Below are 24471 nucleotides of genomic sequence, written 5' to 3' on the forward strand. Positions count from 1 at the left end.
GCGAGGATGGTCTCGATCTCCTGACCTCGTGATCCGCCCGTCTCGGCCTCCCAAAGTGCTGGGATTACAGGCTTGAGCCACTGCGCCTGGCCGTGAATGAATATTCTACCAAGTGTGCTAGGTAACTTCTTGCTAGGTAGAGACCATTGTCCTCTGAATTGGTTTGTAAGGCTTCCAACGTAGAGGAGTATACACCCAGGTCCTCAGCGTGGTTGTTCTGACAGCTAATAGCGAGTCATTCTCATATAATTCTCATTTTATATGTCACTGAAAATTGGAATCTCCTGACTCAATGTCATCATAAGAAAAAGAATGGGAAAAAATTATTTTGTCTGAGTTTCTCTTTTAAAGCAAAGGATCATAACCTGGGATTAGAAACTTCAGCAGCTCTATGAGTTCCATAAAATTATTGCCAAAAATTTGGGTGCATATGCAAAATTTCTGGGGAAATAAATCATAGTTTTTATCATATATGTATATATATATATATTTTTTTGAGATGGAGTCTTGCTCTGTCTCCCAGGTTGGAGTGCAGTGGTGCAACCTTTCCCTCTTGGTTTCTAGCTATTCTCCTACCTCAGCCTCCCGAGTAGCTGGGATTACAGGCGTGCGTCACCACACCAAGCTAATTTTTGTATTTTTAGTAGAGACAGGGTTTTGCCATGTTGGCCAGGCTAGTCTCAAACTCCTGACCTCAGGTGATCTGCCCACCTTGGCCTCCCAAAGTGCTAGGATTACAGGCGTGAGCCACTGTGCCCAGTCAGTTTTTATCATATACTTAAGGGACCCAACAACCTTTAAAATGTCACCTTTGAATTTATAAATCTCCAGATTCGTAAAGCAAGTTCTTAGAGACCTTCAAAGAGATGTAAACTCACACAGAATAATAGTGGGAGCCTTCAACACCCAACTGACAGTATTAAATCAGAGAGGCAGAAAATTAACAAAGATATTCAGGACCTGAAATCAACACTATACCAAATGAATCTAATAAATATCTACATAACTCTCTACTTGAAAACAACAGAGTGTTCATTCTTCTCATCTGTACATGGCACATACACTAAGATCAACCACACAATCAGATATTAAGAAATTCTCAGTAAATGGAAAATAACTAAAATCATACCAACCACTCTCTTGGACCACAGCACAATAAAAATAGAACTCAAGACTAAGAAAATCACTCAAAACCATAGAATTAAATAGAAATTAGAGAGCCTGCACCTGAATGACTTTTGGTAAATAATGAAATTAAGGCAGAAATCAAGAAATTCTTTGAAACGAATGAGAACAAAGATGCAACACAACAAAATCCCTACACAGCTAAGGTAGTGTTAAGAGGAAAATTTATAGCAGTAAATACCCGTATTAAAAAGTTAGAAAGATCTCAAATTAACAACCTAAGATCACAAATAAAGAACTAGAGAACCAAGAGCAAACCAGTCCCAAACCATTCATTTTAGGGCATGTACAAATAGAGGCCTCTAATTCCACTGACATTCAAAAGACCCCAGTCAATGATAGTCTAGTTCAACCGCTCAGATTTAAATTTCAAGTCTGGGAGGCTACTGAATTATTCTATCAAGTTATGTATTTTTGAAATATGGATCTTAGCTAATTGTTAAATCACAGATTGTACTGAGAGGGTTTGTTATGAATTAGATGTCATGTGGGGTGGAGTTTCAGCTAAAGTCTCTAGGGAAAAGAAACTAAATTTTGATGAGAAGGAAATGCTGAAACTAGAACAAACCAAATGTGTCTTATGGATTGATGAGACAAACAACCAGTATTAATTTAAGAAGGACATTTGTGGGTCAGTGACTCTGTGCAGTCTCTTCTGGAGACACAGACAAGAACTCTTCCTTTAAAAATGTAATACACTAATAAGAAACTTTAGGGTAATGAAAACTGTTAGGATGAGGTAGGGAGACTTATGGCAATAGCACATCGGCAAATGACAATGGAAATAACCCTTATATTTTTCAGCTTTCATATTTGGGCCTCTGGTCATCACTGTAACATTGACAAATGACAGAACCTGTACTTCAGACAATTTTCACAGATATTGCACAGGTCTATATTAGGCTAGTCTTACAGAAAATATTACTATGTGTTTTGAAAATGAGCTTTGTGAGCAGCCACAAAATATATTTCTCCCTCAGTGGAAAGAAAGATGGCAACTGTGATTCAATGGAAGGTGGATAACCGTTGAAATGAGAAAGCTTGGTTTGAATATCAACTTTATTGCTTAGAAGCTGGAAAAGAGGAATTCTCACTGAGCCTCAGTTGCTCCACCTGTAAACTAGGGATATTAATGCTTAATTCTGGGGTTGCTGTAAGGCTTAGAGGTTAATGCCAAACTTTATGAATAGTAGGCAACTAATAAATGGTAACCATTATTAATAATATAAAATTGGTATAATTCATTTATATGATAGGCAAGAAAGTGATTCATGTAAGTGAATTTCGAGGAATAGAAGCTTTCCTCTTGAAATGCTAAATTTTTAATTTTTAGCTGCCTAATAGAGGTGAGTTAGAATCTCATTGTAGTTTTAAAAAAATTTAATTTATTATTATTATTATTATTTGTAGAAACAGGTCTTGCCATGTTGCCCAGGCTGGTCCAAAACTCCTGAGTTTAAGTAATCCTCCTGCCTCAGCCTCCCAAAGTGCTGGAATCATAGGCATGAACCACTGCACCAAGCCCTCAGTATAGTTTTGTTTTTTTCATTTCCCTAATGATTAGTGATGTTAAGCATCATTTTATATGCTATTACCATTTGTATTTATTCTTTGGAGAATTATCTATTTAGATCCTTTGTCTATTTTGAATCAAGTTGTTTCTGTGTTGTTTTAGGAGTTCTATATATATTCTGAATATTAATTCCTTTTATGAGATATACCATTTCCAAATATCTTATTCTGCAGGTTGTCATTTTACACTTGATATTGCTTTTTGATGTACAAATTTTAAAAATTTTTATAAAGTTCAAGTTGTCTATTTTTTCTTTGGTTTCCTGTGCCATTGGTGTACTATCCAATAGATTATTGCCAAATCTAATGTTGTGAAGCTTTGATTCTATATTTCCCTCTAAAGGTTTTATAGTTTTATTTAGGTTTTTAATCCATTTTGAGTTAATTTTTTATTTATGGTATTAGGTAAGAGTCCAACTTCATTCTTTTGCATGTAGATATGCAGTTTTCCCAGTACCGTTTGTTGAAAAGACTGTCCTTTCTCCATTTAATGGTCTTAACACTCTTGTCAGAATCATTTGACCATATATTCTATTTCAATGGTTTATATGTCTGTCTTTATGCCAGTGCCACACTGTTTTGATTACTGTAGTTTTGTAATAAGTTTTGAAATCAGGAAGTGCATGTCTTCCAGCTTTGTTCTGGTTTTTCAAGAGTATTGTGGCTATTTGGGATTTTTTTGAGATTCCATATGAATTTTAGGATGGGTTTTTCTATTTCTGCAAAATACATCATTGGGTTTTTTAAAAAATACTTTAAGTTCTAGGGTACATGTGCACAACCTGCAGGTTTGTTACATACGTATACATGTGCCATGTTGGTGTGCTGCACCCATTAACTCGTCATTTACATTAGGTATATCTGCTAATGCTATCCCTCCCCTAACCCCCCACCCCATGACAGGCCCTGGTGTGTGACGTTCCCCTTCCTGTGTCCAAGTGTTCTAATTGTTCAATTCCCACCTATGAGTGAGAACATGCGGTGTTTGGTTTTCTGTCCTTGCACTAGTTTGCTCAGAATGATGGTTTCCAGCTTCATCCATGTCCCTGTAAAGGACATGAACTCATCCTTTTTTATGGCTGCGTAGTATTCCATCGTGTATATGTGCCACATTTTCTTAATCCAGTCTATCATTGATGGATATTTGGGTTGGTTCCAAGTCTTTGCTATTGTGAATAGTGCTGCAATAAACATACGTGTGCATGTGTCTTTATAGCAGCATGATTTATAATCCTTTGGGTATACACCCAGTAATGGGATGGCTGGGTCAAATGGTATTTCTGGTTCTAGATCCTTGAGGAATCACCACACTGTCTTCCACAATGGTTGAACTAGTTTACAGTCCCACCAATAGTGTAAAAGTGTTCCTGTTTCTCCACATCCTCTCCAGCACCTGTTGTTTCCTAACTTTTTAATGATCGCCATTCTAACTGTTGTGAGATGGTATTTCATTGTGGTTTTGATCTGCATTTCTCTGATGGTGAGTGATGATGAGCATTTTTTTCATGTGTCTGTTGGCTGCATAAATGTCGTCTTTTGAGAAGTGTCTGCTCATATCCTTTGCTCACTTTTTGATGGGGCTGATTTTTTCTTGTAAATTTGTTTAAGTTCTTTGTAGATTCTGGGTATTAGCCCTTTGTCAGATGGGTAGATAGTAAAAATTTCATCATTGGGATTTTAATGGGGATTGCATTGAATCTGTACGTTGCTTTTGGTACTATGGACATCTTAACCTATTGTGTCTTCTAATTCATGGACATAGGCTATGTTTCCATTTATTTATATCTTCTTCAATTTCTTTCAACAGTATCTTGTAGTTTTCATTGTACAAGTCTTTCATTTCCTTGGCTACGTAATTTCCTAAGTATTTTTTGATGCTATGGTAAATGGAATTTTAAAAAATAATTTATTTTTCAAATTGTTCATTGTTGGTGTATAGAAAAGCTATTAATTTGTGAGTACTGACTTTGTATCCTGGTACTTTGCTGAATTCATTTAATAGTTCTGACAGTTCTTTTGTGTGTGAAATTTTGAGGGTTTCTATATGAGATCATATCATCTGCAAATAGAGGTAGTTTTACTCCTTTCTTTCCAATTTGAATATCTTTTATTTCTTTTGCTTTTTATTTCTTATCTAATTGTTGTGGCTAAAATTTCCCATACTGTGTTGAATAGAAAAGGCAAATGTGGGTATCTCTGTCCTGTTCCTGATCTTAGAGAAAAAGTGCTTAGTCTTTTACCATTGAGTATGATGTTCCCTGTGAATTCTCCATATACGGCTTTTAGTATGTTGAAGTAGTTCTTTCTATTTCTAGCTTGACTGTTTTTTTTGTTTGTTTGTTTTGTTTTTTAAAATCATGAAGCGGTGTTGAATTTTGTCAAATGCTTTTTCTGCATCTATTCAGATGATCATATGTTTATTCTCCCTAATTCTGTTAATGTAGTAGATATTTATTTTCATATGCTGAACCATTTTTTAATTTCAGGCATAAATCCCACTTGGACATGGTGTATAATCTTTTTAATATGCTCCTGAATTTGGTTTACCAGTCTTTTGGTAAAGATTTTTGCATCAATATTCATAAAGGATATTCATCAGTAGTTTTCTTTTTTGTAGTGTTTTTTGCTTTGGTATCAGGGTAGAATGGGTAAAGAAGTGTTCCATTCTCTTCATTTTTATTGAAACACTTTGAGAATAATTTGTGTTCTTTCTTCTTTAAGTATTTGGTAGAATTCATCAGTAAAGCCATTAGATCCAGGGCTTTACTCATTGGAGATTATTGGTTACTAATTATATCTCCTTCCTAGTTACAGTTATAAGACTATTCAGATTTTTTATTTCTTGTGATTTAGTCTTGGTAGGTTTTGTGTTTTTAGGAAACTGTCTATTTTATCTAGGTTATCCAATTTATAGGCACACAGTTGTTCATAATACTGTCTTAAAAGTCCTTTTTATTGCAACAGAATCACTAGTAATGACTTCACTTTACTTCTGATCTTAGTAGTTACAGCCTTTTCTTTTTTTCTTAGTCCATCTAGCTAAAGGTTTATCAATTTTGTTGATCTTTTCAAAGAACCAATGTTTGATTTCATTGATTCTTTTATACATTATTTTTCTATTTCACTGGTCTCTGCTGTGATACTTACTATCTCCTTCTTTTGCTAGCTTTAGGTTTAGTTTTTTCTTTTTCTACTTCCATAAGTTATAAAGTTATGCTATTGATTTGAAATCTTCTTGTTTTTTAATATAAGCATTTGTAGCTATTCATTTCCTCCTTAGTGTAACCTTCACTGCATCTCATGAGTTTTGGTATGTGTGCTTTCAGTTTCATTTGTCTCTAAATATTTTGTAACTTTCCTTATGATTTCTTATTTGATTCATTGGTTGTTTAAGACTGTATCATTTAATTTCCACAAGTTTTTGAAATTTCCTTCTTTCTATTATAGATTTCCAACTTTATACTGTTGGGGTCAGAGAAGATATTTTGTAGATTTATCTTTTTAAATTTATTGAGACAAGTTCTGGCCTAATATATGATTTATACAGGAAAATATACTATGTGCACTTGAGGAGAATGTTGTTGTTGAGTAGAGTGTTCTGCACATAATTTTAGATCTAGCTGATTTATTGTGTTCTTTAAATCTTCTATTCCTTATCTTCTCATTGTTCATCCCTTATTGAGAGAAGGGTATTGAAATTTTCAAGTATTATAATAGAAGCATCTATTTCTCCCTGTAGCTCTGTCAGTTTTTGCTTCATATATTTTGATGGTCTGTTACTAGAAGTGTAAATGTTGATAGTATCTTTTTGCTGTGTTGAAACTTTTGTTAATATATAATGTATTTTTTGTCTCTTATAAACTTTTTGGTTTTAAAGTCTATTTTGTCTGATATGAGCATAGCCACTACTGCTATCTCTTGGTTACTTTATCCGTGCAATGTGTTTTTACATCCTTTCACTTTTAATCTATGTATGCCTTTGGATCTTCAGTGATTTTCCTGTAGGTAGCATATAGTTGGATAATATGTTTTTATTCTTCCAATCTGTCTTTTGATTGGAGAGTTTAATCCATTTACGCTTCAGTTAATATTTAGTATAAAGGGACCTCTGCCATTTTGTTGTTTGCTTTCTAGATGCCTTATAGCCTTTTCGTCCATCACTTCCCACATTAATGTCTTCTTTTGTGTTTAGTTATTTTTTTATAGTGAAATGTTTAAATTCCTTTTTTATTCCTTTTGTGTGTATTTTATTGGTATTGTCTTTGTGATTACCGTGGAGATCACATTTACCATACAAAGTTACAGCACTCTAATTTGATTCTATACCAGCTTACCCTCAATAGCATATGATGATCCTTTAATAGCTCCATTTATCCGTTTCAGTTATGTGCATAAAATTATATGTGAACACATGTATGCACAAAATCAAATGTGTGCCCCCAAAAATAAACTAATAATGCTTTTGAATGTACTATTCTCTTTAACCATGTGTAAAACAAAATTTGCAGTTACAATCCAAGGTTATAATAATACTAGGTCATTAGCCTCTTAAATCTATAAAAAAGTGAAATTATAAGTCATTGTTAAGATAATACTAGCTTTTATAATTGTCCATGTATTTCCCTTTACCTTATTTATTCATATGACTTTGAATCACTGTCTTGCTTCTTTTCATTTCTCCCTACAGAACTCCCTTGAGTGTTTCTTGCAGGGCAGGTTTAATGGTAATGGACTCTCTTAGGTTTATTTATCTAGGAATGTCTTAATTTTCCCCTCACCTTTAATGACAGTTTTGCTGGATATAGATTTCTTGGTTGCTGTTTTTTTGTTGTTGTTTATTTGTTTTGTTTTGCTTATAGGACTTTAAATATATTGGCTCACTGCCTTCTGGTCTCCAAAATTTCAGATGAGAAGTTTGATGATAATCTTATTGAGTGTCCCTTGTATGTGAAGAGTTGTTTCTCTCTTGTCCCTTTGTCTTTGGATTTTGAAAGTTTAATTATGTTGTGTCTTAATGTGAGTATCTTTCAGTTCATCTTACTTGGAGATTGTTGAGTTTCTTGGATGTTTATATTGATGTCTTTTATCAAATTTGAGACATTTTCAGTCATAATTTCTACAAACATTCTCTCTTCTCCTTTCTCTCTCTTATTTCCTTCTGGGACTCCCACAATGCATGTGTTAGTCTACTTCATTGTGTCCCACAGGCTCTTAAGGCTCTGTTCACTTCAATCTTTTTCTTTCTGTTCCTCACACCTGATAATTTCAATTGTCTTGTTCAGTTGATTTGTTTATTCTTTTGCTTACTCTAATCTGCCCTTGAATTTATCTAATAAGTTTTTCATTTCAGTTATGGTGCTTTTCAGCTCCAGAACTTCTTTTTGGTTTCTTTTTAGGTTTTATCTTTATTTGTATTTCCATTTTGTTGATACATCATTTTCTTAACATCTTCCATATTTTCCTATAGTTCTTTGAGCATCTTTAATCTAGCAGAATTTCTGCAGGTCTTTTTTATGGATAGTTTGTGTTTATTTAGTTTTTGTCCCTTTGAGTGGGCTATACTTGTCTATTTGTGTGCTTCTAATTGTTTTTGTTGAAAACTCGACATTTGAATCTAATAATGAAGTAAGTCTGCAAATTGGATTCTCCTTACCCAGAGTTTGAATTTTTTTGTTTTAGTTTTATTGTTGTAGTCTGCCTCTGTGCCAAAGATTAGTCTAAGGTATAAACCTAAGGTTTTCTCAGCTCTTTTCTGACCCTGTGCATTTCCCTAGTCATACATGATTACTTTCTAATTTTCACCATAAATGCAGTTGCTTTTGAATGTCCTAGGATTCAGTGTCTGGCTTTCAAATGACAAAAAAATAAAGCAGGGAAACAAAAGAGGGGCACTTGCCCTTTAAATTATTTGGAGTCACTTCAGCCAAAAAGAGTGGGGCTTGCAATAAGAGATTGTGGGGGAGGTGAAACAACAATGACCTCCCTCCCCTTCATCTACACTTCTGTGATCAAAAGCAGTAGCAGCAATGACAGCACAAATCCTTACTAGTTGGAGGACAGAGTGTTTTGCCCACCCTGGCTTCCTTTAGGTGTACACGAGTTGCTCCAGGATTACATGCACAATTGCCTGTTACAGGGCTGGTGGTGAGAGTGCGGAGGTGCTGTGCTAAAAACTGAATTGATCGGTAACTAAGCAACTTATTACCAAAGCCTCCCATAAAGGTTGCAAGACTCCAGAGTTCCAAAATAATTACATTACACAAATTCTGCTAGTGTAATTGTTGTCTATGTGGGGAGACAGATTCCTGGTGTTCCCTACTCCATCTTCCCAGAATCCTCTCCAGACTGGCTAGTTTTGAGAAAATCTTAGCTTTAGTTTTAAATTATCATTCTCATAGGAAAGAATCATGCAGAACTTTAGCTTTAAAAAGTTAACGTATATAGTAGAGAAACAGACAGATGGGGTATGTTACTTCTGTTGATGGGACTGTTTAAGGGTGGTCTCTCTTGGGTAATTAGACTGGCTTTCTGCTCAACTCCACAGTTTGCTGCTGCATCCTCTGTAATCCATTGCACACTGCGGTTCCCCCATGAAGAGCTAGAGCAAGCCTATTACATTACATCTGAGTGTATTCTGATACATTGGTGCTCAAATTCTGTTTCTCAGCATTTGAGGGTTCCATGGGAGTGATCTAGGGGCATGTGATTAGTAAGAAATTGGCCAAGAAGTCAGACTAGCCCTGTTTTCACTTCAGTAAGAGTAACTAAACTAGTATCTGTTTAAATATCAGGATTTTATATGAGATTCCAGTTGAAAAGAAGGGGCTCTTGTCTTAACAGCATCTGAGAAGTTAAATGGAAAATTCTTTATCCAGTAAATGTTTGGGCTGGAGAAGATGGGAAAGTGACCACAATAAAATCTGAAACTAGTAACGACATTCACCATCTGTCCTTCTCTTCCATTTCTACTAACTAAATGAGCTCAAATACTAACCCCTGAAGAAACCACCTCCGATCATTCCCACACATAAGAATTTTCTTTGCTTCTTTTTCTGATTACTTATCTCCATCATTACACTGAACTGGCTAGGCCGATGGCTATATTAAACAACCCCAAGTCTCAGTGGCTTATCGCATTATAAAGATGATTTCTTTTTTAGGCAAGCTTCAGAACCAATATTCTTGACCAGGTGGCTCTGTTGGCTGCCCTCCTCAATGAGGAGCTTGGATCCTGTCACCATGGCATCCCCTATGCCCATTCAGAGGCCTCTGATAGAGATTCTGCAGTCAGTAGAACAAGGAGTGACAGTGTGGGGATTTCACTGGGCATTTGAAGAGCCAGGCTTAGAATTGATATATATGACTTCCTTCCACATTCTATTGGCCATCATTAGACATACTGTCCCACACAGATACAAAGAGATATAGGAAATGTGGAAGTCCTTGGTGACCAACAGGAAAATGAAATTATTTGCTGAACACATATAATGATGTTTTCCAATGCCATTAGCTCACCCTTGTCCACATACTGTCTTGGGGTACAATTTCCTGTGTGTTCACTTTAAATCTTCAACTAGACTGCAAGCTCCTGAAGGCAGAAATTATGCTTTATGTGGTACTACTTGCAATCCTTAAATTGCCCAGGTATATTAGTTAAGGTAGTCTAAACTACTATAAAAACAAACTCAATGATAATTTAATACCTTGAAGAATTTATACTTTTTTGGCCTCAAAATAGCCTTGGGAAGATGTTACAGTTCAGCAGCAGCTCTCATCACTGTGCCATTTTCCTGGGGCATAGGCTAATGCAACTTTATTGTCCTCAGGGTTGCTTTGGGGATGGCCATTCCAGTCAGCAGAAATAATGAAATGGTATAGAGAATGTGTGTGCAAGATTCAATGGATCAAGCTGGGAAGAAACACGTTTCATTCACATTCCATTGTCAAGAACTCAATGACATGGCCACGCTACACTGTAAGATGTAGGAGGATTGAACATGTAGTTTTTAGCTGGATAGCTATACTCCAATTACAACTCAGTTGCTATGGAAGAAAAGGATAATGAATGTTGGTGAAAAATTTCCCCACAGAGGATAAGGGAAATTTTGTTCAATTTAACAATCATCAAATTAGGTATTGTCATTTCCTATATTTGAAGTTAGAAGTGATACTGAGAGGTGAACTAATATGTTCAATGATATACAACTAATAGGTATTAACACGGGGATTTGCACCTAGTTCTTCTTGCTCCAAAAATCACTTATTATCTTCTATAGTATCCTGTCTTGCCTATCAGAGTGATGCCTTATCATTGTTTCATCTCATGTTCTGTCTTAATTCTTCTTAACCCTTTTCTTTCTGCTTCTCTTGTCATTTTCAGGAGTAGTGATGTACAAAAAGTGATTCCTGTTGGACATTCAACACAATACTTGAATGTACTTTGAACACGTCATGTTCTGTGAAGGTAAAAATGTAAGTCACACCAGACTCTTCCTTCAATTTTGACACATTCTATTTTTATTTTGTCATAGTCAACTGGTATGACATATTTCTCATTATGGTTGGCTAGAATGGTGAACATGTATCTACTAAATACTGATTTCTCTGGAATAAGTGGTAGAAGGACACGTTACTCAGTTCTTGCCCACACTGAGAAATGTGAAATTTACGGTGGACAGTGGGTACTTCGGGAATCCTAAGGAGGGAACGCCAAGGAAGCATGTTCTTGATTATGCTATTTCCCTTTGGTGGTGTTTGTTGTTGTTGTTTGTTTGTTTTAAATTCTCTTAGAGGTTTTTCTTCCTTTGGGTTTCGTTCTGCCACGAAGCTGCTCTGGACAGTGCTGTCATAAGTCATAACACAATACCCCATGGGGGATAGGGATTAATTAAGCAATGTTGGGCGTAGTTTATAAGCCCAGGGTTCCAATTCACCAAAGACTTGGTATTTTATTTTATTTATTTTTATTATACTTTAAGTTGTGGGTTACATGTGCAGAACGTGCTGTTTTTTAACATAGATAAACACATGTTATTGTGATTTGCTGGACCCATCAACCCGTCACCTACATTAGGTATTTCTGTTAATGTTATACCTCCCCTAGCCCCCCACACCCCAACAGGCCCCAGTGTGTGATGTTCCCCTCCCTGTGTCCATGTGTTCTCATTGTTCAACTCCCACTTATGAGTGAGACTATGTGGTGTTTGGTTTTCTGATCTTCTGATAGTTTGCTGAGTATGATGATTTCCAGCTTTATCCATGTCCCTGCAAAGGACATGAACTCATCCTTTTTTATGGCTGCATAATATTCCATGGTGTATATGTACCACATTTTCTTAATCCAGTCTGTCATTGATGGACATTTGGGTTGGTTCCAAGTCTTTGCTGTTGTGAATAGTGCCGCAGTAAACATATGTGTGCACATGTCTTTATCAGAGGAGATTTATAATTGTTTGGGTAGATGCCCAGTAATGGGATTGCTGGGTCAAAAGACTTGGTATTATAGATGATACTAATAAGAAAGCAAAGAAGGGCAAGAGAGAGTCTCTCAATCTTTCCCTCTCTGACGAGCATGTGCACATACACACACTCATTCATACAAACACACTTTCCAAGTCACTGTTTTTAGAAGTCTAAACACATGTAAAAATAACCATGATTTAGAAATAGGTCTGTCATTTACTCGCTGTAAGTGATTGATTCACTCAACTTTTCAAAGCCTCAGTGTTCTCATTCATAAAGGGGGATACCATTTGCACTTATTTCATAGAGTAGTTTTGATAATGGTTTGGTAATATATGTAAATTGCTTAATACATTTTAACTGTTATTTTTGTCTATTAAGTCCAAAATGTCTAAAATCTTCTCCAACCTATACCATTTCAGACTAGTGAAAAGTTGCATGGGCTTTTTTTTTTTAAATGTCCACAGGTATGAGAGGAAAGAACAAGATACAAAACTACTAGTTTTGCATTTTTGTTTTTAACATTATAATTTTAGGGTCACCATAGTCCTTGATTCAAGCCACATTTAGCCTGAATTCATCAGAATATAACTATAACAATTGTGCATCTATTGTTCCTGGAGTTAGCCAATTAGACATTATTGCATGCATAACTGTCTGGTAATACAGTGGTTTTGTGAAATCCCACAATCTTGGAATAATATTGCCAATGTTTTAATTCTGAGTGGAATAAGAAGGAGGGGCCCATTGGCTTCCCATGGAGGAGGTCTTCGTTGGAACCCAGATACCACCATAAATTAGGCAGAATGTAGGAGAAAGATGCCAAAACCCCCAAATAATCTTAGAAATTTCCCATATGTAAGTTCTTATGTCTGTTGGAAACAATAGAGATTTATTCTGTTGAGATCAAATTTCTCTAATGCAATGCTGTACACTGCTGGAGAAGATTGGTAGGCTTTACAATTCATAGCAGTGTTCTTCTTTCTAGAAGGCTGAAGGGTGTTGACAATGGAAAGTTTTTTATGGTGGCTAATGTTCTTCATGAAAAAATTAGATTCTTAAGCCTTCCTCTCAAGGCTGGAAATCTTTACCAAAACCTCTCTTAGGAAAACTGATAGAAGTTTTTCTTAAGGTCCACACAGAAACCTAGATTTTAAAGTCAGATCTAAGATCCAGTTTCAACTAAAATATATTGGGACCCTTCTATCTGCTGATTTTCTTAGGAGCTGTTAGATCCTTCATGTTATTGCCTTCACTAATTATATCTTCTAATCAGATGGCTCTACTGATGTATCATTTACTTTGCAAATTGAAGCATACCACCCTTTTCCTTTGATTACCTATTATAAACCATCCTTTAGGTACCTATTTGAAAAGTCACAAATTATTGTTGATCCAGACTTCATAAAGGAAAGATCAACTCAACAGTGTTTGAAGATCATTTCAAGTAGCAGAGTTCACTGCTTTGTGATGAACTTCAGGCCACTTCAGGGCTTGCTGTGCTGAGGTTCTTAGATCTGACTTTCAAGGGAGCTGATACCCCCAAGACTAGAAGTATTTGTGAAATAGAAGGAACGAACAATAAAGAAGAATATAAAGTTGGCTTATTTTTTCATTCTACATCATTTGAAATATCTTTTTTAGCTACGTAAAAGGGAAAACATTAAAGACAGCCAAGGATCCAACCTCTGATGTTATTTCAGTGGAGAGGAAAGCATGGAGACTTTACCGCTCCACCAGTTTAGCAGAAATACTGGAAGTCTGTCGATCAACTGGAGGATTCTTTCTTGTCTTGGCTTGTTTTGGAGCTGGTACAAAAGTTGATAGTCTTAGTCCTGTTTAATTTATGTAGCTTCAGAAAGAAAGGCTGTCAGGGCCCACATGATGAAGAAAGAGGAAGAAAAGCAAATGAGACTGGGGACGGGTCTAAACCTCCTCCAGCAGCGCTGTCATCCTGCTTATCAGGTAAGAAGAAAAACAGATTAAAGCAAGTTCTTTGTTTCCAAATTCCAGGCTTGCAAAGGATGTATTATGATATTCATTTCAAAATATGGTTACATCTTGAAAGCATTTTTGTTAGAAAGGCATATTATCTTTAACAATGAAGCAAGGAAAAAAGCTTGGTGCATTACTGTAGACTCTTAAAATACCTTAGCAGATCTTACTTTATATATATCTTTTAACATTAGCATTCAAAAATCCTTGGCAGGAACAATAGGAATGGTTCAAAGTTCAATTCATAATCATAAACAGACTTCTCCATTCCCCCATCACGGTTTTAGTTTTTATGAGTGTATTTGGAGGGGGGTGGAGAGAAGAGAAAGGGGTCACATTTAAACATTCCCCCCACCTCTCTTCCTCAGGATGAGCTCTAATTTTATAATAGGATAGTTTTATTCAGAGTTAACTACTTTGGTTTTGGTTCTGAATGATAATCATAGAAAATATAAAGTAACATTTTAAAAGCTCAGACTGTGAAAGAAAGGAATAGTACAGCTTAGTAAAAGCATATGTTGCTAGTGGGACCTCACAACCACATTCAAATTACGTTCTTGCCAAATCACGTTATGTTTCTAAAGCTCCTTATTTAAATTTCCCAAGTGAGGTTCATATGGCATGTTCTGTGTTTTTGCTATATAGTATTGAAGGGAGGTCCTTAGAAATCTTTCCCCTTAAGAACCAACTTTTCTTTTCTAACTAAAAGTCCAAATTAAACCTAGTTTACATTTATGGGATATAAGACTCCATGCCACCGACAACAACAGAAAAAACAAAAAAAAACAAAAAAAAAAAACACACACATCTGCTCTTGGCACTGTTGGGGTTGTAATAATGGCCTGTGGAGCAATGGAGCAGCAGTACCTACCATCAGAGCGCCTGCCAACGTTTGCTGTGGCTATATGTAGAGGAGTTAGGTTCCATCATGATCAGCATTTGCAGGACCTTGAAATGCCGTCTAATCAAGTCCCAGTCTCAAAGAATGTATTAAAATCACTCCAGGGCTATGTATTCTTTTCTTTAAAAAATTGAAAATATGAAGTCACTGCGTTTCCATGCTTTACAAAATCTGGAGTAAGGAATTCATCCTGAAGTTGAATGTCACCAGTTTATGTATATGTTTGCTCTCACATTTAAAGACAGTTTCTGTGTAGCCTTCTGTTCTGTTCAGAAAGCCTGATTCTTTTTGGTCTCTTTTAGGCTCAGTTTAATCATTGTTTATGATTGCAACAGTTGTCCCTTGGTACTTCTGAGTTATTTACAACTTAATTATATCTATCACGACAATGAATAAAATAAGTTCCCTCCTCTCCTCCCCATCATCTTAATACTGTTTGCCCATCTGAACTTAAAAGCAAACCACACTGGATGGTTGGCTTGAATTAAGCTTGAAACTATTATGACATAGAGGTCTTTCTGAATCACTTTCTGAAATACAGAACACAGCCAGAGAGACAGAAGGGTCCATATTATGATCACACAAAATATAGTGTACGTAAACGTAACCCTACAGAATGCATTATAGATATGGTTCTCTAAGGTCCTGATACTTATTTCTAATCTCCCCCTCCATCTTCTTTATGCCTTATCCCATGAATTTGGATTAAAAAAAAATCTTATACAAGGTAAAACAATAGCTTTGTTCTTTCCTAGAGAAATCTCTGTTCTTTGTTTAGCATAATGCTGTGGTTATGAGCACAGACTATCTAGACCAAATCCTGGCTCTCTGATTTTAGGCAATTTACTTAACTTTTCCATATCTCAGTTTCTTAGTCTATAAAATGGGGACAGAAAGGATCCTTAACACCTAGGGTTGTTAAAAGGATTTAATGGATTATTATATCTCAAGCACTCAGTACTGCTTATGGCCATAGAAGGCTCTCTATTTTAATATCACTGTTGTTATTCAACTGTATTACTCTCTATAATGTCTGGCTTCTTTTACTATCTGCACAGCCTGACATTATCTCTCTGCCTCTAATACAAGTGCTCTGTGTTCTGCCTTTTTGTTCTGGCCAAAACAGAGTCCCATCCTATATGTTACAGCAATGAAAAGGGATGTGTACTTGTGTGCTTGGTTCTTTTTCTTGGAAAGAGTGATGTCCTGATTTGGGGTGGACAGGTTTGAAGATGAACTCTTTCTTCCTAATGTTGAAAGATACCAAGACTGTGTTTCTTCCTATAAATTACTAATAAACACTTTTACCAGTAATTCTAGACATGCCACCTTCCACTGAGGTGGGCTATACTTGAATAAAACAATTTGTATATGGACAAATATATTTTCGTTCAACTACTCAGTTTCTTGAGCCTTCGCCTTATAATTTCTCATTCTTCTTTGTCATTTTAAGACTCAGATATACATATATTTTTGAGATGGAGTCTCTCTGTTGCCCTGGTTGGAGTGCAGTGGTACGATCTCAGCCCACTGTAACCTCCACCTCCCAGTTCAAGGGATTCTCCTGCCTCAGCCTCCCAAGTAGCTGGGATTACAGGCATGCACCTTCATGCCTAGCTAATTTTTCTATTCTTAGTAGAGGCAGGGTTTCACCACGTTGGCCAGCCTGGTCTCAAACTCCTGACCTCAGATATCTGCCCACCTCAGCCTCCCAAAGTGCTGGGATTAAAGGCATGAGCTGCTGCACCCGGCCTCAAATATAAATTTTGTATCACTTTCACTGTCCTAGAAAATATGAGGAGAATATCCTATCAGTTAAGTTGCTGTTAAAAAATTTGAGATCAAGAGGCTGACTAGAGGTGCCCAGTGCTTACCTCCTTTACAGAGAAGGAGCAAAATATAAATAACCACATGCCTACAGCATCTAAGGGAGAATACCAGAATGCAGGAAAGAAGTGACAAAGACCCTCTGAGGCACAGAAACTTGAGAGCAGCATATAAAGGGAAGTGAAGCAGCTGGCCAGGATTGGTTCCAAGTCCAGTGGGGACTCCCCATTATGGGGGAAGGGTAAGCAGGAGATCCACAGAAGTCTGTTTTTCTACCACAGACATGTGCAGTGGGATAAGAAGGTGCCTTGAGTCCACACAATTGCATTATTCCAGAGAGGAAATTTATCGTGGGGCCCCTCTAACCTGCCCAGGTCCCAGGTTGTTGTAGCACAGCACCATTTTGAGAGCAGAGCAACAACCAGACTACACCATGCCCTGGGACCCATAGCCACTGCATTTCCACATACACTTCTGCCAGCATCCTCTCACATCTACTCAGAGGGCTGCAGTGTCATGAGACCAGCTGGACCTAGTGGTACTGCTACATTCCTGGCACTTGAACCCATGGAGTGCCCTATACCCTGGGTAACAGGCAGTCAAGCACATCAGGAAAGCTGTCCCCAGGTTATAATGAGCTGAAATGTACATTTCCCACTCTGGCTGCTTGGGGCCATTGTCACCTACAGTGACTTTGCCCCCCAACACACCGATGGCCCGCTGGTGGCCTCCACAAACAACCATACCCTAGGTCACTGAGAAACTTGCAGATACTGCTAACATGGATTACAGCCAAAAAAATCACCCAGTGGCCCAAGGATTGGCTCATTGCTACAACTGCCCCCACTGATGCCATGCATGCTGCCTAGGTCCCTGAAAACCTGCCTGCCTACCTTGCTCACTGCTACCTGGGCCAACATCTAAACAAGCGGCCTGCAGGCCCAAAGACTGATCTGCCCAGATGTGCCATCACTGGTGACCATGTGTACCTGGGAATCTGAATACCATTAAGTGAACAAATATTTATATTTCGGGAGTTTCAGAAGAAAAGGTGAAAGAAGACATAGCAAATCTATTTAGTGAAATAACTAAAAATTTCCCAAGTTTGGGAAGAAATACAGGTATCCAGATACAGAAAGCTCAAATATCTCCAAATAAATTTAACCCAAAAGGTCTTCTCTGGGGCACGTAATAGTCAACCTGCTCAAAGTCAAAGACGGAGATTTCTAAAAACAGCAAGAGAAAAACATCATCTCATATAAGGGAACTCCCATCAAACTAACAGAAGATTTCTCAATGGAAATCTTATAGGATAGGACAGATTGGAATAATATATTTATAGTTCTGAAAGAAAAAGGCTGGGCATGGTGGCTCATGCCTGCAATCCTAGTACTTTGGGAGGCTGAGGCGGACAGATTGTTTGAGCTCAGGAGTTGAGACCAGCCTGGGCAACATGGCAAGACCCCATCGCTACAAAAAACACAAAAATTAGTTGGGCATGGTGGTGTGTGCCTTAGTTCTAGCTACTCAGGGGGCTTAGCTGGGAGGATCACTTGAGCCCAGGTGGTGGAGGTTGAAGTGAGCTGAGATTGTGCCACTGCATTCCAGCCTGGGTGACAGCCAGACCAGACCATGTCTCAAAAACAAACCACAAACAAAAAACCTGTCAGCCAAGAATATTTTACTTAGGAAAACTATCATTTAGAAATTAAGGAGAGCTAAAGTCTTCCAGACTGGCAAAAACAGAGAAAATTCATCACCACTAGACTGGCCCTACAAGGAATGCTTAAGGGAGTTCTACATCTGGAAGTGAAAGGATGATAGTTACCATCATGAAATCACACAAAAGTATAAGCATACTTCATTTTATTGTACATCACAGATAATGCATTTTTACAGATTGAAAGTTTATGGCAACCCTGCATTGAACAAGTCTATTGGTAAGATTTTTCCAACAGCATGTGCTCATTGTCCACATTTTGGTAATTCTCACAATATTTCAAACTTCTGTTATTTTATCTGTTATGGTAGTATGTGATTAGTGATCTTTGATGTAACTTTGATGTTACAGGTGTGATAGAAATAGCAAGAGAAGTAGAAGTAGAGCATGAGGATGTGACTGAATTGTTGCAATATCATGATACGACTTGAACAGATGAGAAGTTACTTCTTGTGGATGAGCAAAAAATGGTTTATTGAGATGGAATCCATTATGGGTGAAGATGCTGTAAACACTGTTGAAGTGACAACAGCAAATTTAGAATAGTACATAAACTTAGCTGATAGAGCAGAGGCAGGATTCGAGAGGATTGACCTTAATTTTAAAGGCCGTTCTATGGGTAAAATGTTATCAAACAGCATCACAGGCTAAAGAGAAATCTTTTATGAAAAGAAGAGTGAATTAATGCGGCATACTTAGTTTGTACCTTATTTTTATAAATTGCCACAACAACCCCAATCTTTAGCAATCACCACCCTGATCAGTCAACAGCCATCAACAATGAGGCAAGATACCTTGACCAGTAAATAGATTATGACTCACTGATGGATTGGGTGATTGTTGGCATTTTTGAGCATTTTTTCATTAAAAAAATGCTATTGCACACATAATAGACTACAGGATAGGCTCAACGTAACTGTTGTATGTACTGAGAAACTAAAAATCCAATGTGACTTGTTTTATTGTGACATTTCCTTTATTGTAGCGGGCCAGAACCAAACCTGCATTATCTTCAAGGTATATCTGTAAAAAGCTCAGAGCAGATATGCAAATAAGAAAGGGAAAGAAATCAAATGTTGTTACTACAGAAAATTGCCCAACTGCAAAGATAAACAGTAAGATATCAAGGAAGGAATAAAGAAACAAACATATACAAAATAATAGAAGAAATTAACAAAATGACAAGAGTAAGTCCTTACCTGTCAATAACAACTTTGAATGTAAACAGTTTAAATTCCCAATTAAAAGTTATAGACTGGCTGAGTGGATTTGAAAACAAAACAAAACTAACTGCTGCCTGCAAGAAACACATTTCCCTATAAAGAAACATGTGGAATGAAAGTGAAGGGATGGTAAAAGACATTCCATGCTAATGGAAACCGAAAGTGTACAGGAGTAGCTATATTTACATCAGACACAACAGACTATAAGCAAAGAACAAAAAGGTCATTATACAATGATAAAGAAATCAATTCATCAAGAAGATATAATAATTGTAAATATATTTGCACCTAACACAAGAGTACCCAGATATATAATGCAAATATTATAAGGGCTAAAGAGATAGACCCCAATGCAATAAGAATTGGGAACTTATTCATTCCACTTTCAGCATTGGACAGATAATCTATACAAAAAAATGTACAGAGAAACATCAGACTTAAACTGTGTGGTAGATCTAATAGACATTTACAGAACATTCCATCCAACAACTGCAGAATACACATTCTTCTCATCGGCACAAGGAACATTCTCCAGTATAAAATATGTTAGGCCACAAAACAACTCTTACCAAACTCAAAAAATTTGAAATTGTATCAAGTTGTTTCTCAGACCACAATTTAATAAAACTAGAAATCAATAACCAGAGAAACTTTGGGAAACTGTAAAAATACATGTAAATTAAATAGCATGCTTCTGAACGACCGGGGGTCAATGAAACAATTGAGGAAATCAAAAATTTCTTGAAACAATTTAAAAGAGAAACGCAACATGCCAAAACCTATGTGATACAGCAAAAGCAGTGCCAAGAGGGAATTTTGTAGTAGTAAACACCTACATCAAAAAAGTAGAAAGATTTCAAATAACCTAATGATGCACCTCAAGAAACTAGAAAAGCAAGAAGGAGCCAAACCCAGAATTATTAGATGGAAAGAAATAATAAAGGTCAGAGCAGAATTAAAAATGAAATACAGGCATATATCAAAGATATTACAGTTTAGTTCCAAACCACCTCAATACTGTGAATATCACAATAAAGTGAGTCAACAATTTTTTGGCTTCCAAGTGCATATAAAAGTTATGTTTACACTATAGTAGTCTGTTAAATGTGCAATAGCACTATGTCTAAATGTGTATGTATTTTAATTAAAAGGTTCATAGCTAAAAAATGCTGACATGGAAACATGAACTGAGCACACGCTATTGGAAGTATGGCGCCAATAGACTTGCTTTTTATGAAGGGTTGTCAGACATTCAATTTGCAAACAACAGTATCTGTGAGGTGAAATAAACCAAACTACAATAAAGTGAGGTATGCATGTAGGGAAAGAGAAAATAATACATCAGAAAAATGAAAACTTGTTTTTTTGGTTTTTTTTTTTGAAATGGTGACCAAAATTGGCAAACTATTCATTAGATTAAGAAAAAGAGAGAATACACAAATAAAATCATGAACAAAAAAAGGAGACATGACATCTGATACCACGGAAATACAAAGACTCATTAGAGACTATTATGTACAACTATATGCCAACAACTTGAAAAATCCAGAGGAAATGGATAAATTCCTGGACACATATAACCTACCAAGACTAAACCAGAAAGTAATAGAAGACCTGAACAGGCCAATAATGAGTAACAAAATTGAATCAGTAATAAAACGTCTCCCAACGAGGAAAAGGCCAGGATGAGATGACTTTCCTGGTGAAGTATACCAAATTTTACAGAAGAACTAACGCCAATTCTTTAACTATTTCAAAAAATTGAAGAGGTGGGGGAAATTCTTTCTAACTCATTCTGCAAGGCTAGAATTATCCTGATGATAAAGCCAGACAAGGACACAACAAAAAAAGAAAAGAGCAGGCCCATATTTCTGATGAACATATACAATGGTTTACATGATTGTCTCCTCCAAAACTCAGGTTAAAACTGTTTTTTTTTTTTGAGATAGGGTCTTACTCTGTAGCCAGGCAGGAGTGCAGTGGCATGATTGACTCACTGAAGCCTCAACTTCCAGGGCTCAAGCAGTCCACCCACCTCAGCCTCCCAGTTAGCTGGGACTTGAGGTGCAAGACACCATACCTGGCTAATGTTTTTGTAGAGACAGAGTGTTGCCATGTTGTCCATGCTGGCTTCAAACTCCTGGACTCAAGTGATCCACTTGCTTCGGGCTCCCAAAAGGCTGGGATTACAAGTGTGAGCCATTGCACCCCGCCTGATGTTAAAACCTAATCTCCATTATGGCACTATTGATAGATGGTGTCTTTAAGAGGTCGTTGGGTCATGAGGATTCTGCACTCATGAATGGATTAATTCATGGATCAGTCGGTTAATAGATTAATGGATTATCATAGAAGTGGAACTAGTGACTTTATAAGAAGAGGAAGAAAGACCTGAACTAGCATATGCAGCTCCTTTGGGCATTTAATGTCCTGTGCTACCTTGGAACTCTGAAGAGAGCTCCTATCAGCAAGGCACCTCTCAACAGATGTAGCCCCTTGACCTTGGACTTCTCAACTGCCGTAAGTGTAAGAAATAAATATTTTATTTGTAAATTACCCAGTTTCAGGGTATTCTGTTAAAAGCAACAGAAAACAGACTAAAAGGACATAAAATTCAAAAATCTTCAACAAATTACCAGCAAATAGAATCCAACAGCACATCAAAAGCTAATACACCATGGGATTTATTCTCTGGATGCAAGAAGTTTCAACATATGCGAACCAATAAATATGACACATCACATCAATAGAATAGAAAAGAGGAAAACCATATGATCGTCTTAATAGATTCAGAAAAAACATTTGATAAAATTCAACATCTATTTATGATAAAAGCTCCCAACCAATTAGGTATAGAAGGGACATAACATAATAAAGGCCATATATGACAAACCCAGAGCTAGCATCGTATTGAATAGGAAAAAGCTGAAAGTTTTTCCTCTAAGAACTGGAATAAGACAAAGATTTTCACTTTCATGACTTTTACTCAGCATAGTACTGAACGTCTTAGCCAAAGCAATTAGGCAAGAGAAAGAAATAAAGGGTATCCAAATTGGAAAAGAGAAAGTCAAGTTGTCCCACTGTATAGATGGCATTATCGTATATATAGACAATCCTAAAAACTCCATCAGAAACTCTTAGAACTAGTAAACATATTCATGAAAATTGTGGGATAGAAAATCAATATACACAAATCAGTAGTGTTTTTATAAACCAATAGCAAACCAACTGAAAAAAAAATTCCACTACAATAGCTACAAAAAAAAAAAATCTAGAAATAAATTTAACAAAGGGGTGAAAGATATCTACAATGAAAGTACAAAACATTGATGAAAAACTTGAAGAGAACACAAAAAGAATTAGTATTATTAAAATCATTATACTACCCAAAGAAATATACAGATTCAGTGTAATCTTTATCAAAATACCTATGACATTTCTTAGAGAAATAGAAAAATCCTAAAACTTATATGGAACCAAAAGACACTGAGCAAAAGAACAAAGCTGGAGGCATCACATCATCTGACTTCAAAGTATACTACAAAGCTAAAGTAACCGAAATAGCCTGGTTATGGGTATAAAAACAGACATAAAAACCAAAGGGTCAGAATATAGAATTCAGAGATAAATTTGCATATTTACAGCTAACTTGATTTTTGACAAAGATGCTAAGAACATCCATTGAGAAAAGGATACCTTCTTCAATAAATGGTGCTAGGAAAACGGGATATCCATATACAGAAGAATGAAACTAGACCCCTGGCTTTCATCATATGCAAAAATCAACTCAAAATAAATTAAAGACACAAATATAAGACCCAAAACTATAAAACTACTAGAAAAAATAGGGAAAACACATTAGGGCATTATTCTGGACAAAGATTTCATGGGCAAGGCTTCAGAAGAACACGCAACCAAAAATAGACAAATATGACTATATAAAACTAAAATGTTTCTGCATGGCAAAGGAAACAATCAACAGAGTAAAAAGGACATATTTCTAAATTATTTGTCTGATGAGGCACAGGTATAGGACAACTTGTATATAATATTCATGATATACAAGAAACTCAACAGCAGGAAAAAAACCAAATCTGATTTAAAAATGGGCAAAGGATTTGAAAGGATATTTCTCAAAAGAAGACGTACAAACCGCCAAGAAGTATAGAAGACATGCCCAACATCACTAATCATCAGGAAAATTCAAATCAAAACCACAATGGTCTAACGTCTTACCCCAGTTAGAATGGCTACTATTTAAAAATATAACAAATGCTGAAAAGGATGCAGAGAAAAGGGAATTTTCATATGCCGTTGGTGTGAATGTAAATTAGTACAGCTATTATGGAAAACAGTTTGGAAGTTTCTCAAAAAACTAAAAATAACACTACCATATGATCTAGCTATCTCACTACTGGGTATTTATCCAAAGGAAAGGAAATCGGTATATTGAAGAGATATCTGTACCTCCATGTTTATTGCAGCACTATTCATAATAGCCAAGATATAAAATCAACTTAAGTGAGTAAAGACAACATGCCATATACATACATACATTACATACATGAATAGACACTCACACAAAC

Source organism: Mandrillus leucophaeus, unplaced genomic scaffold, assembly GCF_000951045.1.
Source record: "Mandrillus leucophaeus isolate KB7577 unplaced genomic scaffold, Mleu.le_1.0 Scaffold818, whole genome shotgun sequence".
Lineage (NCBI taxonomy): Eukaryota > Metazoa > Chordata > Mammalia > Primates > Cercopithecidae > Mandrillus > Mandrillus leucophaeus.